Source organism: Ornithodoros turicata, chromosome 2, assembly GCF_037126465.1.
Source record: "Ornithodoros turicata isolate Travis chromosome 2, ASM3712646v1, whole genome shotgun sequence".
Classification (NCBI taxonomy): Eukaryota; Metazoa; Arthropoda; class Arachnida; order Ixodida; family Argasidae; genus Ornithodoros; species Ornithodoros turicata.
The window spans coordinates 83800706-83824899 of NC_088202.1; the positions used below are offsets into that span (position 1 = coordinate 83800706).

The 24194-nt window shown below is 49.2% G+C and overlaps 1 pseudogene; it reads right to left on the reverse strand.

Moving 5' to 3' along the window:
* Window positions 1–22812: 22812 nt before the first annotated feature.
* LOC135386429 (uncharacterized) lies at window positions 22813–23352 on the reverse strand (annotated as a pseudogene).
* Window positions 23353–24194: the final 842 nt, after the last annotated feature.

The window sequence follows — 24194 nt, forward strand, 5'->3', positions numbered from 1 at the left end:
CTCACCAAAGATGTGCTTTATGTGCACAAGCGATGGCAAAACCATTCCATGCCTGCGGGCCTTTTTTTCTATGCCTTTTTTTTTTGCCTTTTGCCAGTGGGACCCTTCTTTCCGGGACCCTTTCTTCCGGGACCATTTTTTCCGGGACCGTTTTTTCCTACACCCATCCATTGGGGTTACCCTCGAGCTGAATCTGTCATGGGCTGCGGAGGTGCAATCGTTTAAGGCAACAGCAGAGCATCGACTGCGGGTGTCGCGATACGTATGTGGCCCTTGTGGCGTGTCTTTTGCCCCTCCGAAAGCAATGCTCCGGATCCTTTCCTGCATCACAAGTCAGATGTTAGCGTCATATCGGTACTTCACGATCTCCCTATCATAACAGAGCAAGTACTAAAGGCCATTCTAGCTAAGAACGTTAAATTGTGCCTTGAAGTCTCTCGAGCAGGTTCATATGTGCTTATTAGGTGTTCATATGTATTTATAGCAGAAAGGGTATTTATAGCTTATAGCCGTTGATATGTTTGGCTGTTTATATGTATTACATATGTATTTATGGCAGACAGAAGCGAACTACCTCTATCTTTCCCAGGATTCTAGAGTCCACTATATGTACGTGTCTGGCAGAGTGTCGTCCGCACCATCATCTTCTAAGAGCTATGTTGCGACGCAGTTCGTACGAATTCCCTGTTGCTAATCAGACACACCGTTCCCTAATTCCTAAACGTAAGCAACTGGCATACCCTGCCGTGCCAACTGGGCTCTGCAACCTCCTGCATGAGGTGAGAGTCGACGTCCGGGACCTTCCGGCGAGGAAAAAAAAAACACAGAAAAAAAAACTTATGATCTCTCTGCTGAGACAACGAGGCGGAAGCGATAGTATTGCTGCTGACTTACTGAATGGATAAGAAATTACGTGGATAGTTTAAATTTCTGGAAACGCTTCACTGAGCACTGACTCCCATTTAACTCGTACCTTCTTAACATCATTAGCGAACCCCAGACGGTCACATACTGAATATGGTGTTGCAAATGTATCACTTGCGAATAGACCTCTACCGAAGAAACGTCACCGTGACGTAATCATGACGTTGGTAGACATTGTGAAACCGACACAGCGCGGGAGGAGAACACCCCCGTTTCAGAAAGCCATATTAGTTCACGAAGGTCACAGGTGGATCCTTTGTATTGGTGGTACACCCAAATGAGGTCAGGATTTTTAGTCGCCTCCGTGTCTTTATTTGGGATTCCCAGTCCACCGCGGAAAGAAAAGAAGGCTTTATCCCAAGAGTTCCGTCGTCTGAAAGTCAATGTCGTAATCCTGTGCGGAATGTGGTTTGTTATTACGTCTTAGTTCGCGCTTGCTTTGTATAGACACCACGTGTACTCCCAGAGAAATTCGCGCTCTTCAGGCTCCAGAAGATGGAAGGGCCCGGTAGCCATCTTTAGAAAGGGGCAAGAACAAGGCCATAGAACAAATAACATGTAAAGAATTGCAAAGAACCCTTACAATATGAGAAGCCACATTTAAACGTTGTTTCTTGTTACTTATTGATTTTTTGTTATAGTAGTTTCACTCTACCAAGTTGGCGGCGCTGTTGTACCATCTGACGTCGTTTGTTTGTCAACAGGGATAAGTATATTGCCGTTGAAACGTAAGATCCGCTCCTACATATGGCACAGAATTGTCTCTAGTTACTCTCCACTTTCGTCGTGCAGCAACATGCTTTGCACGTCCGTCATCCTCTTGTCTTTCTTGACAAGCCCGCCACGAAGAAAGACGTCGCTCTGGCTGCTCGGGAGCCTCTCTTACACAGTACTGTCACTGCAGCGCACCCTGGCGTGTTTTGTCTTCTCCTCGCGTGACCGTCTTTTCTCCAATGAGGTGTCGTTTCGTTGGCCATCCTATAAACACCTTTTGTTGCAAAAACTCCGTACTTGTATACTGCGGTGCATAAACATATAGGGACACCTCAAAATGTGACGGCATCGCATCCCACTCGTGGGTTCGCACATTTAGGGATATGCGTCACCTAATTCAGCATGATTCAAAACTGCAGGGACTGGCAAGAAATTTTTGTAGCCATTTTCGTACATTTTTTTTTTTAACTCAAAATTTGAACCGCTGCAAAGTTACGGGAACACCTACATAGATTGCACCGCTAACAGAACTGTTACTACGAGGGGTGTTCAAGTCAAACGGGACTTTTCATTTTTCGCAAAAGTAAAACGAACTTATAGGCGAGAAATTAGTTTTATTTTCCAACGAAATCTCCAGCTTCACTAATGCACTTGTTCCAGCATTTCACGAGGGCTTGGATGCCAGCAGAGTAGAAATCCTTACCGGCGCGTAGCAGCCATGATCAGACTGCATTGTTGACCTCATCGTAGCAGCAGAAGTGGCGGCCCCTAAGGAACGCCTTCAGTGGCCCGAAGATGTGGAAATCGCTGGGGGCGATGTCTGGACTGTAAGGGGGATGTGGCAGCAACTCCCAGCCAAGCTCCTGTAAGGTGCGTGTCGTGAGATGCGCGGGATGCGGGCGTGCATCGTCCTGTACACTCTAAGGAAAAAAAAGGAGTACTTTTACTCCTTTTGGGGAGTAATTGCATTGCCACAAAAAATAGTCCCTTTCGGGAGTAAATGTACGGGAGTAAATGAATGTCACAGAGTGAAGACCGCATTTCACGCGCTGTTGTAAGTGTCCCAGGTACATAATTGGTGTGCATGCATGAAAATACTTTGAAGCAAACCGTCAACGGTGATATGTCGAGTGATATAAAATCTTGCGCTATACTAGGGCACAATTTGCGCAGGAAGATGCGGTAACTGTTTCTTACTCTGTGTGGATGGAAAATTGCTACGTTGTCTGAGTTATACAGCCTATGTCGTTCAAATTCACCAAGGACACATATTTACGTAGACTGTTGCATTCAGGAGACCATTCGCGAAGTTTAGTGACAATTTGGAGTCCTGGGGAGTAAATGTCGGGACTAAATGTTGGGTTAGGGGACTAAAATGGGGAGTAATTGCAGACTAGGGGAGTAGAAGCTGTAATTACTCCCTGTTTTACCCCTTTCTTTTCTTAGAATGTAGGAGGACTCCTTTGGTGATGAGGCCCGGCCGCTTTTGCTTCAGCGCCTTATGCACATCCCTGAGAACCTGGCAGTAATATGCACTATTGATCGCACTATATGCACTATTGATATCGAGACATGTTATCCGTCGGTCCATGAGGATCAGGCGCTCCACAAGTTGGATGTTCTCAGGAACTCTGACACTGGGCTCTGAGCCGCCCCGGGCGGGGTCGTCCTTGACTGATGTAGGGCCGTCTCGGAACCGTTTGCACCACTCAAACGCTTTGCTGCGGCTAAGTGTATCGTGGCCATACTGAGCCTGAAGTTTTCTGTGAATTTCAGATGACTTTACGCCTTCATTCACGAGAAACTTCATCACAATTCGCTGTTCGATGTGCTCGCTCACCTCGTTGTCGGCCATCTTGTCCAGCACGTGCCTTCTGTTTTGCACAAACTTTGGACCACCACGTGGTGAATACGGATTTGACTTGAACGCCCCTCGTATTAAAATGGGAAGTACGACAGCAGGACGTACAGCTTGGGATAAAAGTTTACGGAACATGGCACTGGCGTAGTACTTCGTCAGAGCGGCTTCCCGCTAGCTGTCAGGAAGAGGTTGAATAAGAAACGGGTGTCCAGCTATTCTATCCATCTCTCAGTATGTGTGTCCGCTCCTGTTCGCTGCCACGGATTGACTCAAATAGAGAATGCGACGCCACCGGTGTTCCTAAACTTCTGGTCCTACGCATCAGTCGTCGGTGTTCGTAAACAAAAATGCGTCGTGCACGCCGTCTGACCGAAAGCAAGCAAGGCCAAATGTGTGCCTTTTTCATTCTTTTTTCTTCCTCTACGATGTGCTAAAACTCCCTACTGGCGAAAATCAGGAACGTAAGCTGCGTGCGGCCCTAAAGGAGCATGCAAGGACCCCCAACATTTTTTTTTTTGTTTTTCGCTGCGACGTCCTCTGCAATGAATAAAATGAGCTCCTGCGAAAGAACGATGAGCGCAGGTAACCTATGAGCACGAGCAAGGCTCTGTTCCGCGCACCTTTAAAAAACCATCTGCACGTCCAAAGAGCGAATCGGGGAAGACGTCGTGACGTATCACGGTCTCCGGCGCTTGACCAGTGACGTCCAACTATAGTCCAACGGCACAGCTCAAGCATGTATAACTGGCGCGTGAACCGAGAAGAAAAAACAAAGGAAAAAGGCCCTGCCCAGTTTCTACGTCACGCGAGGCTCGTGTCTCTCGCCCGCGACTGCTTTCTGCGACTGTCTTTTGTAAATTTTATTGTGCAGTGGCAACGCGCCGCAGAGCGAAAATATTTTGCATGGTGTCTCCTTGTGGACAGCTTCACAGATGAAGCGGGGATACGAGACAAGTTAAATGTCACTTCCATGTTCCTTTAAAGCCAACCTCCATGGGGCGCATGTACAGCGAAACAGCAGCGAACTTCGCTCATCGTCGGATGCCCTGCGCGAGGAGTCAAAAATGTGAGCGTCCGCCCGCGATCTGCCCATGCCAGACATTTTCGTCCAGACTACGCGATTCCGGAAGCGTGGCGGCGGTGGTGCTGGTGGAAGGGCTCGCCGTTGTCGGCCTCATGGGCAACGTCACGACTGACGCCCTAGGGGAATGTGCGTCCTGGGCCGACTTCTAAGGGAACTGTGCCGACATATGTCTGAAAGGGTCTGAGGAAAACCCAGGAGAAAGCCCCAGACGGCACAGTCGGCACCGGGATTCAGAAGCGTGGGGGTGGGTGGGGGGGATTGGCTCACCGTTGTTGGCCACACAGAAGTGGGCGTCGTCACGACTATAGTCAAAAAATAAAAAAAAATGCGTAATGCACCGTTAGAACGCCAGGCATTCTCTGACAAGACACATGCTTTTCTTTGGCAGTATTGCATACGCCTTCCGGTACATTACTGCGTACACATTTTTAGACAGTTGTTGGGTTTAGGTGCAAAACTTGTGACATTAAGTACATTTTTTCGAGCAACTGATTCCACTTAGCTATCACCTTGCACTCTGGTGTTAGTGACATCAGAGCATGACTTTCCGATGACGTCCGCTGGTTTTTCGTCCCATGGAGCTGGTGCCGGCGAATAACTGAACGGAACGCGCGTCTGCTGCGCGAACTTCGTTGAAAGAAATTCGCTCCATGGAGGTTGGCCCTTATGCCAGGAAGCGGCGTGCAACAAAGCGTGTCGCCAACACTTGGGCACATGTTTAGAAATGCACACCAAAGAGTACAGTGACTTTAACAATGAGTGAACGCTTTTCCAGGCGAAACCTGTGTCTCTACACGAGGCTCATGGCAACCTATGGTCGGGTTTGCCGTTAGGCTGCACGCAAATCATGTACGGTCACGGCGCAGGGACCGCCCTTCGTCTGCTGAAATGCTATCGCATTTCTTACGCGTTTGGCAGTGCGTCAAAGGGTACATGACTTTTTAATGTTTCTATCATCATAATTTCTTGACAGAAAATTGACTTTCTGTCTTGTTGTTGCACGCCTGGTCAATTAAACGGGTTGGGACACTTTCACAGATGTGGTTCATTACATCATGAACGCTACTGCACACCAACATACCAAGGAGAAAAAAATTATTCTGCTGCGTGTCGTACTTAGTGAGATACTAGCCATCAAACAGAGTCCAGAGCAACGCGCAGACGTCACAGAGCTCAGACCTGCGTCCATTTCCATTGGCAGCCGTCAGCACGTGACTTCGCGTGCGCTGCCTCACTGGGGCGACGGCTGTAACGTCAGGTCCGTATGAGTTTCGGAAATTCGCGGTGCCCATTTTCTCCGCTTCTATTACGCTGTGAAACGTTCAATGCACATTCACATCGGTGCAAAGAGCCGTCCTTTGCGTTTATCTAGTATAACCTGGGATGACCTGTCGCAACTCCCTTTAAGCTCGCAAAGGAACAGGTGATAAGTCGAGCATGATAGATCCTACGTAAAGGCGCGCGTATCCAAATGTGCGTATAATGATCTAATTTATTCGTATTGTAGGCAATTTCTCTCTCGATTGTCTAGATCGCAAACGCACGTCTGCTCGTGAGCATCTTTATTTGCCGACTGCCTCTCCCCTTTCGAGGATGTACATGGTAGTGATGGGCCGAGAATCGATGATTCGTTCTTGGTGAACGACTCAGTAGCTTGAACTGAGTGAATCCATTCACCTGCCCTAAAAAGATTCGTTCATTGATTCACCTTCAATAAGGGTCGTGAAAGACTACAAAGAAAAAGAGGAAACATTCCGATTTGAAAACAGTTGACAGAGGTAGGCGCGGCGCCATCTCTGAATGCGAACTGCAATTACAGCTCTCATCCCTAGTGACGTGCGCATGCGCGCACACGGTGTGGTCGTCGTGGCTGTATGGTACTCTATGGTGAGGGCACGGCGCACGGGACGGCAGCGCGCAAGCGAGATTGAATCAATTGAATCGGTCTGCGCCTTTTGATTCAGTTTGAGTGGTTTGAGTCGTATGGATCACGGCTGGCTGCTGCGCTGCTCTCCTCGAGTCGAAGTGACTCGTTTGCTGTGCGTCTTAGATCACTGATTCATGTAGCAGTTCGTTCGCTTCGAACAGTTAGAGTTCGACGGTGAATCATTGCATGGTTGCGCTTGTGCAGCTCACCGATTCAGTGAGTGATCCATTTGCGATGGAAGTCGGTTTGGTGATTCGGTTGTGCGCTGTGCTCGTGGGGCTCACTGAATAGTTTTGCGATCCGTTCGCTTCGCGCCGATCGCTGGGGGATAATTCTCTGTCTCAGTTGCTGATTCATGGCGGAATTCATTCTCTTCGGGCTATTCTGGCACTGTTCGTTCGCGCTTTCTGGCGTGATCCACAGAGTGGTCTAGCCGTTCCTGATCGTGTGAGTGGGGACGGGGCTTGAATTGGTTTGCTGATGTTTGGTGTTCCTTGGCTGATCTTTCACTGGGGTGGACCCATTCGTTACCTAACGAGTTAACTATCTCATTGAGCGGTCTTAATTAGGTAGGGTCCCTGGCGCGTCCGTTCAGAAGTGACGCAACCGTTGCCCTGCTCGTTGTGGGGGGCTTCATGCTGGCTAGTCCCAGGTTGAAGTTCGAGGTTGGGGTATGTTCATCGACGTGTGCTATCTTCTGTGAGCTGCCGGGCTCTCAAGGACGCGTTTGTGCCGGTGGGCAGACTGAATTTTCGTGCATATGTTTGGAAGGCAGGGTGGCCGTGCAGGCTGTGAACGCTAGTAGGCGTATGTCGATTTTGTCGATTACTAGGCACCATATGTGGCTCGTCCAGATTCCTGGATTCCTTCCCCCCTCTATGTTGAACAGAGTTGATCCCACGCTCGCTTTCCGCATGCCACGAAACACATCTCGTCAGGATGCTGCATTAATCCACCGCATGCGCCTCGATGTGGCCTTTACAGCTCAGTGGCGTTACCGCTTGAGACAAATTGATTCTCCCACCTGCTGCTGTGGTGAATACTGTGGTGCTCTTGAGGATCTGGAGCACATTCTTCTTCATTGCCCTCACTACGACCCTTCCCGAACCACACTCTCCGAGTCTCTTCGTCAGCTGGACTCTCGCCCTTTCTCCCTACCGAAATTGCTTGGTCCCTGGCCCAATCCAGCCCAGCAACGCTCTGCGCTCAAAGCTCTTCTGACATTTCTGGACACCATCGGACTTCGATCGTTATTGTAAAGGGACTCGTTATTTTATTCCCTCCATTCCACCAAGCAATGGGGTAGAGTATCGCCTGTTGCGATGAAACTCCCCACTCTCCAAGGCCGAAAATAAAGTTGTTGTTGTTGTTACTGGTATATATGACAAGGGCCTGAAAGCAAGTGTAGCTGAGTCGTCGATGAAAGCTCAATGTGCACGTGGGAACGCAAAACTAAACTGTTCTTTGCAGGTCCGTTTTTATTTCGTGTCTCTTCATTTCTTTTGAGTGCCGTGCTGATTGCGAGTATGTTATAACAAGCAGAGATAACCACAGCAACGCAATGACTGCCGGAAGCGTGCCTCTCTTCTCTTGACTCTTTCTTTATAATAAATGTGAGGTCACCGGTCACATGACTTGATGACGCCATCGCGTCACGTGGTGTCATGACGTCACTGATTCACTGAACGAATCTTTTGAACAAATCACTAAAACGAACTGAATCAAATGAATCGATTCACTAAAAAGAGTCATTTTGCCCATCACAAGTACATGGTATACGCTGTGCAAGTACGTCTCTGCGCATTTGAGGAGGCAGTGAGAGGGAAGAGGGAGGGCGCCGCCGTAGCCAATGGGGCTTCCCAAGTGGAGTAACCGGGAGAGTAGATATGCGCAGAACGCTCGGTTACTTGCAGAGCGTATTGGCTTACATAGGCACCAGTCAGGTGTTGGGGGCCTCTGGCCTCGTCTGAATCACGTGGCGGATTGGCGCCGTGCTTTTGTTTGTCTTCGAGTCGCTTCGAGTTTTGTGCTCGAGTTCGCACGTCTACACTCGGCCATCCTGGCATGCTCTCGTCCCGAGAATACAATGCAGGACATAACAGAAAACTCAAATTCATTACAGTTCATGAGTATCTGAAAGAACGCAAAATCAATTCGATAAAAGAAACATCGCAAAATATGAAACAAAACCAAATCAATCAATCGCAAAATACGAGATATTAAACTAAACTTCACTGTCGCTGGAGACGTCGTCGCAGTCCTCCTTAGTGAGCTTAAACAATTTCATTTGGCTTGCATGAGCAGTCGTGGTGTATGCCCGACGTGTCGTCTTTGCCGGCACACGAAGATGGTTACAAGGTAGGTGTCTGCTGTGAGGACATCTATAACAATGAATGGTCCGTGGTATTTTGGTTGTGTCTTTGTCGGTTGTCCCGTGTGTGTTGGGAGTCGTTTGATTACTACGACGTCACCGACCTTATAGCTCGGTGCAGTGGTACGATGTTTGTCGTACCTTTCCTTACGCTTTTCCTTCTGTGCCTTCATGGCTTCGATGGCCTCTTCTCTTAGTTCAGCCGGCGGCACGTACTGCGGGTCGGGCAGAACGGTGTTTAGGTTTCCGCCATGAAACACAGGGGCGTATCCATACAACAGCTCAAATGGTGATTTGCCCGTTGTTCGGCTTGGCGCAGCATTGATGTTTCGTTCGACTTCGTCAAGATGCGCATCCCAGTCTCGATGAGTGACATTCTCTATTGATGTCGCGATTGCCGGAATTAGAACGCGGTGAATTCTCTCAACCTGTCCGTTCGCTTGGGGGTGTTGCGTGGACGTAAGACAATGCTTGATGCCGCGAGATTCACAATAGTTCTCAAAGTTTCTGGACGTGAAGCAAGTGCCTCTGTCCGTTATCATCGTCTTGGGTTGCCCGTGGTTTGTCACTGGTATCAGCTGTTTTTCCGTACGCCCAATCGATACAGCTGACACGGACTGCACCGTCAGGGGCGGTATCTCCACTGATTCTTGAGCACATGTGGTGCCTCAACGTATGGTCAAGTCTTCCAAAACTTTATCGAATTCTGGGGACTATGTCTTGTTGATTAGGAGCGAGTCTCTCCCGTCTCGGATTAGCACTAGATTTGGGGAGTCGATTACGTCTGTGCCCACAATCACATCAGGGCCAGGCAAGCAGTTGTCCTCCATGATAAAGAAGCGAACTTCAGGAATGTGTGTCGTCGACGCAAAGATCCGCGATGATCTCACCGAGAGAAGTCTGGCTTCCACCCACACCACGTATGGGAGAGCCTGGTTGAGCAGTAAGCTCCTTGTTCAACTTGGCAGGAAGACTAAGCTTCATGAGACCGATCTCAGCCCCGGTCTCCAAGAGTGCGATGACTTCTCGGCAGCACACTATGACGTTCTTGTAGATCATTTTGCACCTCTCGTTCTCCGTTGCCCGTATAACTGTCTTGAGGGCCGTCTGAGAAGTGCAGTTCCTGGATCCGTGACCCTCTTGGTTACAGAGCAGCGTTGTGGTCTCTTAGGCTCGGGACGAACGCTCGCATAATGCCCATGTCCTTGACAATTGTAACACTTCGTCTTGGACTGATCGTTGCCCTTTTTGCTTGTACTGGCTGCAGCGTCCTTCGAGGACGTTTTTACCATAGTCCCAGCAGTTCCAGTCGTTTTCGCTGGCGTACTTGTACGGTGAGTTGTGCTCGATGGAAACTGACTTTCTCGTGCCTTTCGGAAAGCTTCATACCCTCTGATGGCGCGAAGCAGATCATCAACAGTTCCATATTCCTTGTCTCGCAAGGAGTAACTCATTTTTGTCGAGTGGAGAGTTCGAATTATCTCATTAATTGTGTCACTCACACTCAGCTTGACGCAAAGTCGCCCTTTTTCACGGACATATTTTAGTATGTCCTCGCCGTCCTGTTGCACTCGTTGCGACATTCGGCGCCAAAGATCCGATTGACTCTCGGTGTGCACATACGCAGATTCAAACGCAGTCTCAAACGCATCCCACGTTGTGCATCTACTGGCAATTGAGCCTAACCAGGTTCTCGCAGTGCCCTTCATTTTCAACCGAGCCACATTCAGCTTCTGCTCTTCGCTCCATCCCGCAAATCCCGCCGTTTGTAGGAATTCGGGTAACCATTCTTTTGCTCCAATAACATCGTCCGTACTGCAAAAATCTTGAATGGCACTAGATGGATCGGGGTGAACATACATCACTCGAGATACCCAGTCGGACGGTGTCTGTGTAGGGAAGCGTTGTAGCAATTGCGCGAAGGTGTCCATCATACGCAGCAGAGTAACTTCAGTGACATTTGAAGAAGGTGTCCCACCTGTGCTGGCAAATCCTTCTTGAGTGTCATTTGAACGCGATGCAGGAGGCACTGCAGCAGCATCCTCAGTGATGCCTGATTGTCCACCCAGTTGGTCAATCCCTTGTTGCAGTTGTCGCCGTTGGTCCAACCTTTGCCTCAACTGGTTTGGTGACTGGTCCTCGTGACCACCCATGTCCTGACTCTCGTCGACCAAGCCATCCGCAGTGATGGATGGGGTGATGTCAGAATCGGTGCTGAGCGCTGGCACGGCACTCTTCTTGTTCTCGACGGATGTGCTTGACGGTACTGACGTCTTCGGTGCGACCCGCTTTCGAAGCATTATTCACCGTTGTCAAGTGCCGCCACAAACTCACAATAAAACTCAAACCGCAAGAATCTGTCGTATCCCACTTCTGAGTGTAGATAATTTCTCTCTCGATTGTCTAGATCGCAAACGCACGTCTGCTCGTGAGCATCTTTATTTGCCGACTGCCTCTCCTCTTTCGAGGATGTACTGCTTGCGACACGGTTGTCTGAAATCAGCACCCCGTGGTTTATCCCATCTCAAATCTCCGGGTGTTGCAATATCATTTATTTCAAGTAAGAAACACGTGCAGCATATGACCCTCCTTTAAATACAATATTGAAACAACATTTTCGATGGCAATCAAGGAAATATGGGCTGTAGAACTACTGACACGCGATTTCAGACAACCGTGTCGCGAGCAGTACATGGTATTGGCTTACATAAACATCAATCAGGTGGTGGGGAGCTCGGGCCTCGTGCGGCGCCGTGCTTATGATTGGCGCCGTGCTTATGTTTTGTCTTCAGGCGAGTTCCCACATATAGCGCTTCGCTCTATAGGGCTAGAAAATAGCGCTCGAAACCTAGCGCTGTTTTTCCATTTGCCGTTCTCACGTACAACCGAGCACATAGCGCTATCCTGCTGGGGTCACGGGATATCTCTTTGCGACGTGATGCACCGGTGCTACCGTGATTGCTTACTGTCGGCGTCGGGTATCCGCAGCATCAAGGGCGATGACACTTTCGATGCTGTGATCGCGATACCAGACTATAGTAACACAACACCCATGCATTGGCAGATGAAACTCGTGGCCATTTTCACGTCGTCGTCGTTGCCTTCCCGCCTTGCTGCTTCGAGTAATCGGAAGCAACACAAACCCCAGCTTCCGCGACGTCACGGCTGAAAGAAGCTCACGATTGGTTAACGCAGACTCACCGCTCAATATAGCGCTAGAAAAGTTGACCGGGGGTCTACTTCGACAAGAGCGGTTTTATAGCGGTTCGTAGGAATGCGAGGAGGAAAATATAGCGCAATTTTCTAGTGCTATGTAGCAAAGCGCTATATGTGGGAACTGGCTTTTCGAGTCGAAGTGCTCGAGTTCGCACGTTTACAGTATTTTTTAACGTTTTTACGTTTCGCGTAACGCAAAGACGAGTGGCTGGTGGTAATGTATTTAACAGTTATCAATAATCTGTCAATTTAGTTATCACTTACCTGTCCTTGGTGGCGACGTATTTTCTGCATGGCGTCATCCTCGCTCCTGCCCATCCTACCCACGTTCCTGAGATCCACATACTGGGAAATCGCAAAAACATCTGTGCGCCAGACGGTACAAAGCTGTTCATTAATATTCATGCATAAAGTGCGGCCAGAGAGCGGGAAAACGTGAACGTGGAAAATTTCCACAGAAACTACGTTAAGATCGGGACCGTCTTCTGCTCGACAGCGCCGTCGTTCATAGCGTAAGCCCCAAGGGTTCCCCTTCTGAGTGCGGCTGGCGAAATTCCCTCTGGAGAGAGCGTAAATGCGGAGTTCGTGTATTCCTTCGTATTCGTGGTGGTGGTGGTGGTGGTGATAGGGCTTGCCGTTGTCGGCCTCACGTATGTGGGCAACGTCACGTATTCGTGTACTCGTGTGTTTGCGCACTGTTCCTTGTCCACTACCAAGGGCCGCGTTGTCGTCGTTCCTTTGATTCAAAAAAAGAAGAAGTAGAGAAAAGAATTGTTCAAATATGGTGCTCGAAGGAATTATAGTCGATCATGAGTAAACAGTCCGAATCCCACTCAGCGTGAACGTGTTATACTGTTCTGTGTGCATGTTCTTGCCATAGGTAAGTAAAGAAAACTATGCAGAGACGACTACTTAATATCACTTGTATACACTCTAATGGGACACGCTTTTCCGGACCACCCTGGAACCACTTTCAGTAGATATCACAGCAAATACGTCGAATTGAGTATGAACAGGCAACCCGCAATGCAGTTTATTACGCAGTGTTCTATGGCCGGATGAAGGCCGTGCAAGATCCCTCTATCAATTTTCCGTGTCTGGTTGCAGCGGATAGACGATTTTACGCGAGTGGCCGGGGCAAGGTATTGTGAGATATTTGAGGGAGAGAGCCCGCCCATTCTCTCAGCCGATAGTTTCAGTGGCTGACGTTTGTTTCCCACGTGCGTTACTACGGCCACCAAAGGAGAAGAAATATAGTGGGCGACAGTGCGCGACGTACTGAAATGCACAAACAACACGTTGCGTAACAACGTTTTAAACTTTGCAACGTCGCAAGTGTACTCACGCACGGAGAAGCAGACGACGCTGCACCTCAAAATACCCACAGTGCCTTGCGAGACTAACTTGAGGGCGCGCGCTACTTCGTGAAGTTGTCTATTGTAGCTGACCCGTATGGCGTGCTCGAGAGTTCTCCTTTCAGTACGCGTTATACAGGGTTTTCTTTGATTCGTTCCAGATTTTTTAAACATAAAACAGCTACCAGCAGCATAGATGCCGTTTTTGCAGGCGAGCTATTCGGCCAGCTAAAATTCATTATTGAACTATTTAAGGTAGAATCACCTGTATGTCTATGGGGTTCGCGCTGTCCAGGTTATCTCAGTCAAACGTCGCGCAGGTAATATGCGATTATTATTAAAAAGTGATTATTTTCACTTCTAGCTTTTTGCAGCAAGCGATTTCGGAGTGTATATACAACTGGAAATCGGCAGGTCAAACTGTCGGCAGTTTTGCAAAATACTATCAGTAGTCATATGAGCGGCTGTCTGAACAATTCAGAGCGTCATTTCTGATCATTTGAGAACTTTTAGCGTCCGCGACGAGCGATCCCCATAGTATTCGCATTGGCACTCAATTGGCACTCAGTATTCGCATTGGCTCTCAATGGCCACTTCGGGGCCATTGAGCAGGCATTTTGCAATATGGGAGGCTCTGGCACAGCGCCCCAGCTCGTCCACGTCGTCTGGCAACACGGACGCCGCTGAGTTACAGAGTAGGCGGTGTGCTGCGGAGCATTCGCGCAAGTATAGAGTTGGCGTGTGTGCGGCCGATAATGCCAGGAAGTGGCGTGCCACAAAGCTTGTCGCCATCACACACGGCCAGATGTCCAGAAATGCGCATCAAAGACTACAGTCACTTTAACAAGAAGTAAGCTCGTTTGCAGTTGAAAACCGTGTTTCTGCACCTATAGCAACCTATGGTTCTGTTTGCGGTTGTGCCGCTCGCAAATCATGTACTGTCTGTCACAACGCAGGGACCGCCCTTCGTCTGCTGCAACTCTATCTTATTTCGTACGCCTTTTGCAGTGTGCCAAAGAGTACAGCAAATTTTTCTTTAAATTGGATAACACAGTAACAACACACACTTCAGCTAATGTACGCATAGTAGCCACCAGTTTCTTGGCACAGAGGCTCCTTCGTGCTCCGAGGGGTACTATACAGCGGATACTGGGCGTTGTACTTTCAGCTCATGTTGCGAACTCTCAGTTTGGTGGTACCCCTGTCGTACGGGCCATTGAACCCAACGACCATTGTCCACGCACGTAGCGCCACACGAATACCGTGTCAACCTGTCAGGAAGTATTGTATCCAACGCTCTCTGAGAAATTGGCACGTTGCACGACAGGTGGCGCTACGCACATGCTCAATGGCCATTCGTTCCAATGGTCATTGATAACTGATATGCGCGTGTCACACGGGCGGTCTTCAATGATAATTGAAAGCAATGGCCATTGAACGTGCGCGTAGCGCCATAGAGCGTGAAAGGTGTCAGCTTCGCAAGCAACATTAATTCAATAGTTACACGGTTGGTGGCGCTACGCACTAGGACAATGACCGCTAGTTTCGATAATTTAACACTAATATCCGTGTGACAGGGGTATAATGCTTCTACCAATCTCCTTCTAGAACTAATAATCTTGAATGCATCCCACGTTCGGTGGCTCCATGTCCTTCATAAAAAAACCGCACGCATTTCCATCACAAACGTCAGCGTAGATTTCCGTCACTTGACCACGTTTGCTTGCGAACCCTGTCGTTGTATGTGGCTTCCTCTCACCCGGCCGTAGTGCTAAAGGAGCCAGCGAGTGCGAGGCAGGCATCAAGATAACATTCGTAACTATACGAAGGGTAAAATTGTAGAGACCTGTCGGAGTACAGCGATTGTGCATCTTTCACTGTGAGTATCAGCAGTGATCCCATTCGTTTAACCTGGCTTACCTTCCGCTTCCTGTTTTATCAACATTAAACATACCCCCCCCCCCTCCATTCGTTTGAACAGCTTAGATATTCTTACGCTCTAAAAACAAAACTTCTCCCCATGGCTCGCTTACTAACCAACTGCCACTCAGACCGATACGGTTCTGATTTCTGATTTCTTGAAAATAGGAGGCTTGCACACTTTATGGCAATTTGAATTTGTGGGAATTGCAGAAAAAAAAAAAAAAGGCGCGTATGTCCCTTTCCCCTCAACTCGGACGCCATAACTGTGTCATTTGGAGCAGTGGCTGCGCAGAGCGCCGCTCCAGTAAACAATCCGCCACTCTCACCTGCCCTACATGGGGGCGATAAGACGAACAGAAGACCAAACAAGCGGTTCATAGTATGGAACACACGATCCTGTGTAAACTGTACCTCGTCTCTGCAGCGTCCCCCTTGTCACGTGGCCAAGTACCCAGTTTACCCAAGTACCACTTTTACGAGGTCAAACTTTCGGTTGTCCCGTGTGTCGAGAATGTGTGTGAGAGAGAGCTGTGCAAAAGCGTCTGAACAGCTTGAGGTAACGTGGACGGAACACTGAATTTCAGCTCCAAATCTACTAGTAGTAGCAGCGAGGACGGCTAGTCATTTTGTATTCCTTGCCCGTTTCCATATAGCCTGTGTAAAAGATCTGAATAGATCTTGTACGAAGGGTGTTCAAGTCAAAACCGGGACTTTTCATTCTTCGCAAAAGTAAAATGAACTTGCAGGCGAGAAATTAGTTTTATTTTTCAACGTAATCTCCAGCTGGCACTAATGCACTTGTCCCAGCGTTTCACGAGGGCTTGGATGCCAGCAGCGTAGAAATCCTTACCGGCGCGTAGCAGCCATGATCGGACCGCATTCTTGACCACGTCGTCGCAGCTGAAGTGGCGGCCCCCAAGGAACGCCTTCAGTGGCCCGAAGAGATGGAAATCGCTGGGGGCGAGGTCTGGACTGTAAGGGGGATGTGGCAGCAACTCCCAGCCAAGTTCGTGTAAGGTGCGTGTCGTGATATGCGCGGTATGCGGGCGTGCATTGTCCTGTAGAGGAGGACTCCTTTGGTGATGAGGCCCGGCCGCTTTTGCTTCAGCGCATTATGCACATCCCTGAGAACCTGGCAGTAATATGCGCTATTGATGGTGGTACCACTGGGCAAAAAACCAACATGAACAACGCCAGCCTTGTCCCAAAAAACCGTGGCCATGACCTTACCCGCAGATGGGGTGCTTCGGAACTTCTTGGGAGCTGGCGAGCCCGGATGCTTCCACTGTTTTGATGCGCGTTTAGACTCAGGAGTGAAATGGTGCACCCACGTTTCATCGCACGTGATGATCCGATCCAGGAACGGCTGTCCTTCAGTGTCGAAACGGTACCTTAGCTCTTGGGGAGATTTCTAGTCTTCTCTGCCGGTCAAACACGGAGAGCTGCCTCGGGACCCAACGGGCACTAACTTTCCGAAACTGGAAGTGTTCATGAATGATAGTGTTCAACGTTCCCACAGAAAGGTCCGTCTTTAGAGCCAGTTCGAGACATGTTATCCGTCGGTCTTTGAGGGTCAGGCGCTCCACAAGTTGGATGTTCTCAGGAACTCTGACACTGGGCTCTGAGCCGCCCCGGCCCGGATCGTCCTGCACTGCTGCATGGCCGTCTCGGAACCATTTGCACCACTCAAACGCTTTGCTGCGGCTAAGTGTACCATCGCCATACTGAGCCTGAAGTCTTCTGTGAATTTCAGATGACTTTACGCCTTCATTCACGAGAAACTTCATGACAATTTGCTGTTCGATGTGCGCGCTTACCTCGTTGTCGGCCATCTTGTCCAGCACGTGTCTTCTGTTTTGCACAAACTTTGGACCACCACGTGGTGAACGCGGAGTCCTGTCGCGTGTGAAAATGACGAAAAAGAAGTAGCGCGAGCCATTTGTACACTCAGGAGACAGAAAGTCCCGGTTTGACTTGAACACCCCTCGTACATCTGCTTTGGTCTATGGCACTAGATGTTTTGTTGAGGACAGATGTGCAAGGTTCGCTACTTCATCTGCCGCTTCATTCCCCCGTATGCGTGCGTACCCAGGAATCCATTGTAGTATGATGTCGTGGCTGGCATCCCTGGACTGCTTGTACACGGTCAGAACGTCGTGGTCTGTGAGTGTCGTACATCCATTACATACGGATGATATTATGAGCTGCCTCGGAATCACTGTAAATAACCCATTGCGCGGATGGGTATACAACCACGTATTGGAGAGTAAGTAGTATAGCTTCTAGTTCTGCCGTTGTTCGGGTTGTTCTGTGGGACAGCCGTGTCATTCCTTACCGGTCGTGTTCGGGGACTGCAGAACCAGACGCAGACCCAAATACTGTCATCGATCCATCGGCGAAGATAGCTTTCCTACTATGGTTATTCTCCATCATTGGTGGACAGTACCGTCTCAGCGCTGCTGTTGGCAGAGCTGACCTTCGGTGCACACCGGACACAGTTGGCATGTATTCGTCACTGGTGACGCCGATTGTCGGGTGAACCAGTCGTATTCCAAGCATTGCGTTTCCTGGAAAAACTGATAGACAAGTTGTGTCTCAAAGGCATGTGGTCACAAATAGGAATGCCGTGCGGTGCGTGTGTTTTCCTGTGTTTTTTTCCGGGAATAGCAAGCCGCCGTAGCGCAGGCTAACCTTTCCCTGCTTTTTTATTGAATAAACATACCCCCCCCCCCCCCTCGGGTGATTCTCATCAGTTGAACTGCTTTTTTTCATTGCTGTTTCTGTTTTTCTTTCTCCTTCTTCCTCCTTCTTTCATTCTCGCAATGAGCTATCTCCCCCTCATTTGTTTCTTGATTGCGCGCCTCGGCTGATAAGAATTCGGCAGGCGATTTAGATTTAGCAGATTGGATGGTCTTTACGATAGCGGTTCCTAGAACACGATAAGCCAAACGCCTGATTCCTTTGAAGTGGCTGACATCATGTTGTGGATCTTTGGTTTTACAGATCTGCCTTCATTCTTGGAAAGTAATTTCTGGGACAGGAAAATAGAAACAGACAAAGAGAACACAAACCTCTTTCATCAGTTTTTTTTTTTTCTATTGCATGGTATTCGACCTGCTGAAACTCGCTAGTGTCTGCACAGCACGTTTCATGTAATGCTGTCCGTACCGTTCGGCACTACGGAGTTACAGTGTCAACTCCGTACTGCGGAGCATTCGCACAAGCATAGAGCTTGCAGATTTGTCGCAATTGCTGCGGGAGATGCAGACACGTTCGGCATAGAAAATGAACGTAAGCGACGTGCCGCCGAGAATGCCAGGAAACGGCGTGCGGCAAAGCGCACTACCGCTGCTGCCGAAGGAAGGGCCGAAATACGCGTGATGCTGCATAAATACTAAACCTTACTAAACCTCGAAATACTTTCGTATAACTATTCGTTACCCACCTACTCATACTGCCGGACCGAACCGAACCGGCAAACTCACACTGAATAACCGAGAGACACGCAACACGCAGATAAACACGAATACCTCCTTCTTCAAACTCCATCATCATCATGCACCAGTTAGTCTGTGCCCTCTCCCTATTGTCGATACTCACACTGGCCGAACTCGAACGTAAACGTCCGCGTGCAGAAATCTAGCGTCCCAGACAACATACAAAATCCTCCCGATATCCCCGCGATCCCATAACATCCGAGAAAGGGAAATGTTCCGGTTCAACTTTGTGAGGATGACTCATGGATGTTTCAAAGGGACGATATTGGGAACTTCCTCTGCATGTCCTGCTCGAGATTTAGATGGGGAAAATGTTACTGTGCGTGTTTCCTAGCGGAACAATGCGCGTGTCCACTCTGTGGCGTCAAAAAATAGTTTTATAGATTCGTCGCGGTTGGTTAGTGAAGTAACATCGGCACAATGATAGACTGTGTGCAAAGAGTGTTAAGCATGGTTCACACTACTGCGTTTCATTGCGTGCGGACGTGGGCGAATGTTAATTACCGTAGCAACAGACGTGTGTGAGACATTCCGCAGCAGAACGCAAGGAGTTCGCGTGAGCTGAACTTTCTCCGACGCACGTATCGAGCTGCAAACGGGAACCAATCGCTTCCTTCTACGCTTGCGTGATGAAGCGCTTCTCCTTCTCTATGTGATATGAATTCCAACATGACCACATGCATGGAGGTTGCAAGAAAGAAAGATGCAGGATTTATTACACTTCAACACTTTAATTACACCTGTGGCGACCTATCTGCTCCTGCGCAGACAACGACGATGACGTGCCTGGGCTGCCGCGCACCTCTGCGCCAGCCGGCCAGTTCTACCGGCACCGTGCAAGCGTGGGGCGACGAACATCTGCCTGCTAGGATATTCCATCATCGCCGGTCAGGACTCATGTAGGGGAATACCATCTCCTCTACATTTGGCGACTCAAACATGATCTGAATACACTACATGACGCCGTGGAGATTGTTCCACCGCTCCGACAATATCGTCCCGTTCCATCATCTGCATACATCACCTCGTCAACCACGATCATCGGCGATAAGAGAAACACCACCGGTGCACAGAGCCAGCATCCATCCACCTGCTGAAGCAACTGAGGCACCACGCCAGTTCTCTCCACCGATGCCCTACCCCGCGACGTCTATTGTTCCCTGGCGTTCTTCCCCTACCGGCCGCGACATTAGAGCCTCGAGTTCGCCCACCGATCCCGGTAGTCGCGGCAGCCGACGCCACGGCACCATGAGTCGGCGTCTCATCGGCAGTTGGGCCTGGCGCACACGGCCACCACACAGGCCCGACGAAAACAGCCACACTCATCATCACGCATGGCACACATCGTCACCTTCACCGCACCAACTTCTAACTGCAAGCCAACTGCAGTTTGCGTTACGCCGAACTCAAACGTGGACTTCTAACTTTCCGCCATAGCGCTTCGCGAAAGACTCGAATTGGCTGATATTCGCGGTGCCCGCATGTATTTGAGCAGTCCAGCGGATTGCTTACGTCGTACGTATACGCACCCATGTGTCTGCACGCAGTGAAACGCAGTAGTGTGAGTCAAGCTTTATAGAGGATGTCTGTCATAAACCGGCCTCGCCACCATGCTTTCATCACCAGAACTGCCATCTCCACTGTCATCTTTCATTATGTACAATTGGGATTGGGGCAGCGCCCAGCCTGCTGGCCGGTATCAGCCCCGTCTCATCGTCACTTCTCTGTGTGTGTGTGTGTGTGTGTGTGTGTGTGTGTGTGTGTGTGTGTGTGTGTGTGTGTGTGTGTGTGTGCGTGTGTGTGTGCGTTAGTTATAGTGTACGCTGGATGAACTACATCTCCTATACAACATTAGTCACAAACCCATACTGAAGACCGCCCAGACGAAGAGGAATCGTCCGCGTGATCGCGTACGGTGACACGCATGCATTCATGCGCATGGCCTTAGGAATAAATAGCGAGTTTTAGCAGATCGGATGGTCTTAACGATAACGCTTCGGAAAACATGACAAGTCAGCCGCCAGCCATTTTAACTGCCCAGTGCCGCCAACTGATGACTGAGGCACAACGGCTCTCTGGCGGGGCTCGCGCATCGCTGCTCCACCGCGTTGACCCAAGCTATGTTGTGTCTTCGAAAGCTCTCTTGTACGCTGGTGTCCACTTCCATAGCTGGTCCTTTTTTAGGAGCTCGCAGAGAGGTGCCGCGGCAGTAGATACATTTCTGAGGAATCTTCCGAAGATATTTAGTAGGTCCAAGTACACCTGAAATTCTGTCTTGTTGCAAGGCTCCGGTGCTTCGACGATTGCCTTCGTCTTTGTGTACGTCCGTCGGGAAGATGCCTTGGCTAGTGATTTGGTGCCCGAGGTACGTCACAGACGACCGGAAAAACTGTCACTGTTTTTCCTTTATCGTTAGATCGTGTTCCTGAAGCTTCAATAGCACTTCTTCCATCGTATTCTCGCAGTCGACCAAGTCTTTCCCTGCGATGATCGCGTCATTGATATAGCATACGACTTTCGGAATATCTTTTAGTACTTGGTCCATAAGGGCCTGAAAAGTCGCTGGCGCTCTGAGATCCCAAACGGAAGCCGTTGGTATTCGAACATGCCTAGAGAAGTGTTGACCGTCAGCAGTTTCTCGACTCCGGAGTCACCTTTACTTGTTGGCAGGCTGCTGCGAGGCCCAGCACGCAAGACACGTCGTCTCCCACAAGTTTGGCGAATAGCTCCTCGGGATGTGGCAACAAGTAATTGTCCGTCTTCAGTACAGGGTTTATGGTGATTTTGTAAGCGCCACATAATCGAAGACCTTTACCGTTCTTCTTCGGCACACAAACAAGTCGTGTGGCTCACTCACTGTGAGATATACGCTTCAGGATCCCTTCCTTTTCTAAAGAATCGAACTCCTCGACAACTTACTCGCGCAGCGCAAATGGAACTGTCCTGGCTTTACAGAACACTGGTCGCGAAGCTTCTTTGACCACGACCTGTGCCTCGAAGTTACGAACTACGCCGGGCGACATACGGAATACACTGCTGTATTTGTCTTTAAGTGTTTGGAACTCGATGACTGCAGGGTCTTTCGATGCGTAGTGAAGAAACCCACTTCAGTTCAGTTTTAGTGTTTGCAGCCAATCCCTTCGAAAACGCAATGGGAGATATTCGCAGCAGCCGTCGACGACAACGATAGGGGGAGTCTTTTGCTCTGTCCTTCGTACTGCACATTGAAATGGAGCTTTTTGACGACTGTCAGTTTGCCCCCTGAATAGGTTCGCCGTACGACTTTAGTTTGCTGGCACGGCAGCTCTTTGAATCTCTCTTCGTAGAGTTGCTTTGGCATAATCGATACAGATGGTCCTGTATCTACTATCATTGAAACAGGCTGTCCTTCGATTGAGACGATGACACTATATCCCTTAGCTTTATCGGTCACAGAATAGATTTTGGAAGCGTCATCACTTCATTCGGTTTCAACGCTTTCTTCTACACAATCGACATTTTTCACATTTCTCTGCCGATTTTTGCTACCACGACACATTCTCTTCAAGTGTCCAACTTTTGAGCATGACGAACAGCGATATTCCTTGTACCAATACTGATTTGGGTCGTGGAATTTACCGCACCGATAAAATTTTTTGTGCATTACCAGTTTATCTCTGGCGTAATTCGTTCGCTCTCTTCGTGCTATGTAACCTAACCACGTTCACGTCTGTCACGTCGAGACTGGGAGGTACCCGGGTTCAAATCCCGGTGCCGGCTGTGCTGTCCGGGGTTTTTCCTGGGTTTTCCTCAGACGCTTTGAGACATATGTCGGCACAGTTCCCTTAGAAGTCGGCCCAGGACGCACATTCACCCAGGGCGTAAGTCGTGACGTTGCCCACCTCTGTGAGGCCGACAACGGCGAGCCCTTTCACCACCACCACCACCACCACCACCACGTTCACGTCTGGCGGGAATCGCTGGTGCATTTGGCTCTCTGTTCTGCGGCCTGTTCCTTATCTCGTGCAGTCTTACAAGCCCTTTCAAACGTTAAGTGGTCCATGAAAAAAAGTGCTCTTTGTGTTTCTTCGCACTTCAAGCCCGCAACTAATCTGTCACGCAATGCGTCGTTCAGAAACATATCGAACACTTTCTGGCGAGTTCTTGTAGGGCTAATGTGAAGTCTTCAACGCTCTCATGCGCTTCCTGGCAACGTCGATTAAACTTGCAGCGTCCTGCAATTATAGACGGCTTTGGACTATAGTGTTCTTCCAAGAGGCCTTTTAGCTGCCGGTAAGATTTATTCCCTGGCACGCCCGGAACGACTAAGTTATTTAGGACTTCATACGTCTTTGCACCTATCACTGTGAGGAACGTTGCTTTCTTTTTGTCTTCTGTAATATCATTTGCTGTCACATAATGCTCGAATCGTTCCATGTAGGAGTTAAAGCTGTTGTTGCGACTGGTCAAACTTGAGCAATCTTCCCGCCCGTGCCGACATCTTTCTTCGCTGCTATTTTCTTGCTCATAACTGCCTGAATTGAGCAATTGATGTGCGGTGCTAGCCTACCTGGAGGTACTTGAATCCAATGTCTTCGTCGCCAGTTATTATAGCCTTGCGTGGGTGGCGGAGCATCAGGGAGGCGACATGCACACAGTGAAGCAGGTGACAACAAAAACGTCTATTGCAAAGTGCGCTGCCTTTTATCAACTCAACACACAGGGGCGGTGCCCTCTGTTGGGTGGCGCCCTCGGATACAGTTATCATGAAAAATTGGTTTTCGGTTATCACATCCACCAATGGATCTCCCTAAATTTTTTCATTCTCCACATCACCACCAGCAATGGCGTAGAGTATCGCCCCTGGCGATGAAAGTCCGCATTCATCATCTCGCAATAAATTTTTTGTTGTTTTATCTCCCTGAATGCCAATGCTGAATGAGCTTTTGCTGCCTGCGTCAGATGCACAGTGCTGATATTTTATGCATGCATGTGATGCGCAAGATGAAAAAAATTCTCGGAGTTGTCGCTAATAGGCACAAAGAAAGAAGGCCGTGAAGCACACGGAAGGCTAAGTGAAAAAATGCGAAGTAGTTGCAGCCCGCTGTAACCTAACCACTGTAGTTAACTACAAAAAAGTTTAACGAGTAGTTGTAGCTAGCTATTTTGCAAGTAATTTCTACCTACTTTTTAACTACCACGCAGTATTTTAACTAGCAGTTAACTACTGCGCATCTCAAAGCTCTTTTTGTCCTGGCCACGGTATCAGTAGCACCGGTGGTATGTATACAAGCTGCTTTAGCTCGGCTGGATGGCACACGCTTCGATGTTGTTAAAGGAGCA